The 6,555-nt window shown below is 32.1% G+C and overlaps 1 long non-coding RNA gene across 1 annotated transcript; it reads left to right on the top strand.

Annotated features, from left to right (window-relative positions):
* LOC147809972 (uncharacterized) lies at nucleotides 1-452 on the top strand. The gene is made up of 2 exons (XR_015433975.1): nucleotides 1-163; nucleotides 244-452. It is a non-coding gene; the product is annotated as an uncharacterized LOC147809972 (long non-coding RNA).
* Nucleotides 453-6,555: the final 6,103 nt, after the last annotated feature.

The following is a 6,555-nucleotide window of genomic DNA, read 5'->3' as shown; positions in this document are numbered from 1 at the left end:
GATACTGGAACGAGAAACTACCGTGATTACACTTTAGAAAAGCTGCAACAATGTTTGCAAGCAGTTGCTGGTGGTATGTCGATTGCAGAAGCTTCTCGGAAGTATAAAATCCACAGAAATACTATCTCTAATAAAATTCACAAGAAACACGTGAAACGTGCTGGTAAACTATTATTTTTCTTCTACAAATATTTTTCTAATGAATTAATCAAACGATTTAACACATTAAAATATATTTTATAGGACATCAGGTGATTTTTACAGAAACGGAAGAGCAAGTTCTGTCATGTTCATTCAAGCATGTTATATTCAAATGTATCAATATTATAAATGTTAATGAATATTTAATAATTATTATTTTTAAAATTTCATCCATTTCAATGTTCAAAAATGTATATGGTTTCCTTTTGTTTAAACTCAGATGTTTTGAAATAAACATTCTTTTTAAGAAACTCTGAAAATTATTTTCAAACTAATATCTTTACATATCTTGATGTTTATGTTATTAAAAATGTCAACAATTAACTTTTTTAACAATTTTATATCAATATTTTACTAAAAACAGGATTATTAAACTGAATTCCTATCCCTGCACAAAGCCCACTTGGGGGCTACTTTGTGCAAGGTATGTTTTGACTTATTATTTGTAAATATTACACACAAATAATGTCAATATTGATCAAATTCACTCGTCTGAGTCCAGTTATGAATATAATATCGATAAATTTTACTAGAGTTTGAATTAACATAGTTTTTTTACATGTGAAAGTTCAAAAACTGCGAAATCCTGCACAAAGTAGCCCCACATGACGGTAAATGAATATATCCGATTACGAATGTCCCTGTGATTGTGAGATATAAGCACAAATAAATGGAGCCCTAAAGGATGTAAAATTTTGGGCTGCTTTTTTTACGCATCTTAAATTCAGAATCATATTTATTTCATTCAAATAACTTTTATGATTGTCATGCAGACTTTTTTTTTTCTTTCTTTTCTTAAGCTCAAATTAAATCATTCCATAAATTCAAATGTCGGTTTAGTTAGATGAATTGAACCTAGATATTTTGCTTAAGCCGTATTGGCTCAGGTGATAGAGCGTTCGCCTTCCAACGAGGTGAATAGAGTCCGAATCTCAGCGATAGCTAGTCGATACGAATTCCGCACCCGGCTCGCACCGACCCCAGTGCTGATGTAAAATATCCTCAGTGGTAGACGGATCAGGGGTTAGAGTCCCCTCACCCGATACTTGATCCAGGAGTTCCCTTGTCTTCTGGATTGGGTTCAAAATGACAAGGCTACGGAGTTGAACATTAGCAGTCGTCAACCCAAGATTTCGTCTTGTGTTCCATAACGGTTATAAAAAAAAGTATAAAATGAATGTTTTGTTTCCATTGTAATGCACCTTATCAAACAAATACTCTCTAAATAATTTATAATAAAGGCTCCCATGCCTATTCACAGAAAAATCAAGTTTATAAAATGCTCCTTAAAAAGGACGTATTTTTCTCGATACTGGTGTAATCATACATCGAAAGCAATAAAACTCTTTAAGCGCTTCCCTGATTATCCCGAGTTAACTCGGGTACGTATATATTACAAATATTTATTATCCCGAGATAACTCGGGTACATATATGTTACAAATATTTATTATCCCGAGATAACTCGGGTACGTATATGTTACAAATATTTATTATCCCGAGATAACTCGGGTACGTATATGTTACAAATATTTATTATCCCGAGATAACTCGGGTACGTAATGTTACAAATATTTATTATCCCGAGATAACTCGGGTATGTATATGTTACAAATATTTATTATCCCGAGATAACTCGGGTATGTATATATTACAAATATTTATTATCCTGAGATAATTCGGGTATGTATATGTTACAAATATTTATTATCCCGAGATAACTCGGGTATGTATATATTACAAATATTTATTATCCCGAGTGAACTCGGGTACGTATATATTACAAATATTTATTATCCCGAGATAACTCGGGTACGTATATGTTACAAATATTTATTATCCCGAGATAACTCGGGTACGTATATGTTACAAATATTTATTATCCCGAGATAACTCGGGTATGTATATATTAAAAATATTTATTATCCCGAGATAACTCGGGCTTAACAGAATGTGTCAGTACCTTTTGTTTTATAACGTTTTTATTCGGTCGGAAGCTGTGTGCTGTTAATCTGCTGTGATTGGAAATTTGCAAAGTATTATTTGGTAGTTTTGATGTTGGACTGCACACGTGTTTTGCGCGATTGTAGATACGATGGTTGCTGAATTTTCATATCAATTAAAATAAATGGCGTATTCCTTCACTGACATTTGAAAAGTATCAAATTGAATTGCACCTTGTTTTAAGAACTATCATATAAAGACTCAGATTTAACTTTTTTCATTTGCCCGAAATAACTCGGGATGGTAAATTAAATGTTTGGTAGTTAAATGTAAACTGACGGTAAAAAAGAAAAATTAAATTTCTACTTAAAACTTGTGTATTAAGTTTTTTTTTTTTTAGTTCCTTGTATTTATTAATGAAATAAAAAAAGTATGTTGATTTTTTGCATTTTTTTTCAACAAAAAAAAAAAGATAAGGAAAGCGATTAAAGCCTACTTTTGTCCCACTCAAAAACCGAAAATAAGATTTTAAAAAAAAAAAACTTTGTAAATACGATTGTAATACGATCTGTATTGTAAAATAAATAAATAAAAATGTATTAGTTTTCAGTTCTCGTTTATTGTAGAGGATTTTCTGTCTATCCTCACATATGTATTGATTAATGAGACTATTCAATTCTCGAAACGTGTCCTGCGTTTGATGTTAAATGCAGATAACTCAACCTCCCAACCCACCCCCTCCACTCCACGAGTAGTCCCGAAAATATGAAATTCAGCACTGACTCAGCTACTTTCCTTTTTCTTTTTATTTATTTGGTCACTTTTCTTCATTATACATTTCCGTTTATTCTTCTCCTTTCGTTGTGTTTTATTTCCGACATTTTTTGGCGAAGGTTGGCAGAATTTTTCAACTTCGAAACGAAGGGGGAAGTCAACCACAAGTAGATTAGGAGCTAAATGAGGACAAGTCTCCCCCTCCCCCTCCTTTTTTTTTCTTCTTTCTCCGACAGAATAGCGGGGTCCTCTCTATCCAGTTGTTCCAACGCTGGGATAAAAAGACAGGGGGGCAAATCAGGACTCCGTTTTCCGGAACAATCAAACTAATCTTCTCATCACCCTCTCTCTCTTTTTTGATTTATTTGGGTTTCATCTCTGAGAGTGATCGATGCAAGTCAGTCAGTGGAAACAAATTTATAAAATGAATGATACACGCTTTGAAATCTTTGATTGATTTAAATGAGACTGATACGATAAGGAAGCCAGTCAGTTTCTTATACACTCCAGCACCAAATTATTACACTCCCTATAAGATTCTATATAAAATCTTCATTATCAGATGATACTATACAGCTTTATTGTTTTCAATGCGACTGAATCCGGTTTGTCTAGTGTTTATGTTCATGTATAAATTGATGAAATTAGACTATATATAATATAAATTTGACAATCGGAAACATGAGACGATATAATATATAAATGTAGAATATTTATTACATCCGGTACTATATTGAGACCCAATTATTAGATAATGAGACCCAATTATGAGACACTCTGCTGTGTTTTAATAATTGCATGTTTTGCACGAGTTTATAGGCAATACTCTTATAGTTGAACATAAATGTAATGGATTTTTGCAGCGGATATTTTTTACATACTTCCCATTTGTATTTGCTTTTAACCTATTGCATTACAATGTTAACCCCAATTAATACCCAATAAATAAATTTAACCGGTTTTAGCGTATAAAAACACTAAAGTTGCAGAGCAGGGATGGCGAACCAATGGCACGCGACACAATATTTTGGGCACTCCACCGATCACAATTGTTATTACACAAATTTTATTACGCTATGAAACAATTAAATTAAAATTCACAAAAAACAAACAAAATATAAAACAATTACTAATAAAAAAAATTAATGCTAAAAAACAATTAATAACCGTAAAAAACAAGCTAACAATAAATAACTAGCAAAAAAAAAATCAACAGTCCTGCTTAAACTAACATCTTAGAACCTAATATAAGTTATTGGTCATCTAATCTGCAACAACAAAAGTCACATTGATGTTACTTTAAGTTGAATTACTTGTATAATTGAAACATTGCAAAATGTATTATTTTTTTTCAATGTAAATAAAGAGTTTTGAGTTGATAGTTTCTAGTATTATTTTCCCAATAATCACGAAGTCAAAATTATTTGACGGCACGTCTATGACCTCATTAAGTAATTTTTTAGAGAAAATTGCACGTTGGTGTATAAAGGTTCGCCACCCCTGTCGTAGACTATCACCTGATAATTAAGATTTTACAAAGAATCATACAGTGCGTTTAATAATTTCGACAGTGACTGTATAAACTGGTTTTTAAAAAGTTAATCTTTGCTGTTGACCTCCATAATGATTCGTTAGATTTTAATAACATCCTTATCTAATTCAAACATATAGAAAACGGTGAAAAGTGTTTTGTTTCCTTTCTAAACTAAACATTTTATGCTGAAAAAGTTTTTTTTAAAGTGCTCTAATTCAATAAATGAGAAAATCATAATTTTTTCTTTTTCAAAACATGCTTAATAAAGAATGTTTCGTGGAAATAGTATATAAGTTAAGAAAAATCTTATTGCAAAATTAAATACTTTTCTAATTGAAAACGTGAATTCCCAATCCTTAAAGTGTGATAAAGTTGTCAAATTTTCAGAACGTAGTGAACGACGTCATTAGCGTCATGGAAAAATCAGCCATTCATATTGTTTTCTTATTTGCATAAATCTTTCGTAGCTTAAATGATAAATTCAGCTGTTTGCAGATGTGGCTTGAAATTTTGTTAGATTATGCATTAATAAAAATAAATGTATGATAGAAAAATTTAGATTTAAAGAATTGAATGCACTCATTTATAAGGGAAGCGTTATTTTGAAGACTAATTAAAATTTATATGAGTTGTGTTTTGAAATGATGTATAGCGGAAATTAAAATTAGCTCAATCGGGTTCATTTAACGCTAGCTTTTTTCTCTTTCTTTATATACAGTTGACTCTCGATATAACGACTCTCGTGGTCTGGTCGTTCTATTGTGAATGCCCAAAAATACTGCGAGTATAACCTCTAAAGAAAGCAATGCTTCATTTTAATAAAAATTAGATAACGGACAAAAAAGTTGAGCAAATTTATTTTTTTCTCCCTTTCTTTAAAATAATATTGCATAGTTAACAAAGGGTTATCACAGAAAGAGTGAATACAATTTTCAAACTAGAAAAATGTGACGGCTGTTTAGTCCTTTGAAGAGACAATTACACAGGTTACTACTACTGTTTCACTCAAAGGTGTTTTACATTTATTGTGTGTTAACATCAAATAAAATAATGGTTTGAAACCATTAAAACAAATGACTAAATTTCTCTATTTGAAGGACAGCGCGGACATTCCAACGGGTCTTTATGCCTGGGTTGTACTAAAGTGTGTAGAATATACAGGGTGTTTATAAAGTCCCGGACCCATTTTGATGTTTAATAACTCATAAAATAATAAAGATAGATTAAAATTAATAACACAAATGGTTAGATAGACTAAAAAAGTTTCAATACCGTGAGACACAAAGGGATTCCCAAAAGGTTAATGTGTGGTGTGGACTAATGCATGACCGAGTCATTTTGCAGAGAAGACGTAACAGTCGTATCTCACCAGTCGTATACTTAGACATGTTGGAAAACTTCGTATTTCCACAACTAGAAGAGCTTCAGCCACATGTCTTTTTGCAACAAGATGGTGCACCACCTCATTGGGGTATCATCGTTCGTAGTTCTTTGAATAACCATTTTCCAGGAAGATGGATTGGGAGAGGAGGTCCAATTCCTTGGCCACCCAGATCACCTGATATAACGCCGCTGGACTTTTTTCTTTGGGTATTTATAAAGGACAATGTTTACAGGAGGATCGTGTCGAACATTGATGACCTAAAAGCCAGAATTACAACCGCAATTGCCTCTGTGGATGCCCACATGCTTGCCGCTACCTGGCGTGAAATTGACTATCGACTTGATATTCTCCGTGCGACGAAGGGGGCACACGTGGAAGTTCATTGACAGGGGTCATGAAACTTTTTGAGTCTATCTAACCATTTATGTTATTAATTTTAATCTATCTTTATTATTTTATGAGTTATTAAACATCAAAAGGGGTCTGGGACTTTATAAAACACCCTGTATATGCAGTCGGACTTCTATTCAACGAACTTCTGTTTTGAGAATTTCTCTATTTTGCTAATTTTTTCGAATAACAAAGAACATTTTAGAAATTTCTTCGTGAAATAACTTCCAAATAGCGAAGTGAATTTTCTATTTAACGAACTTTTCTTTGAGATCCACTTTCCCTATTTCCCAAAATATTTCAAACTTGTTAACGTATTTTATGGGGAA

The sequence above is a fragment of the Parasteatoda tepidariorum genome, chromosome 5, assembly GCF_982258835.1.
Source record: "Parasteatoda tepidariorum strain Cologne lab strain chromosome 5, Ptep-v5.0, whole genome shotgun sequence".
NCBI classification, from domain to species: Eukaryota; Metazoa; Arthropoda; class Arachnida; order Araneae; family Theridiidae; genus Parasteatoda; species Parasteatoda tepidariorum.
The sequence above is the reverse complement of the archived record's forward strand: the minus strand, read 5'-3'. Positions and strand labels throughout refer to the sequence as shown.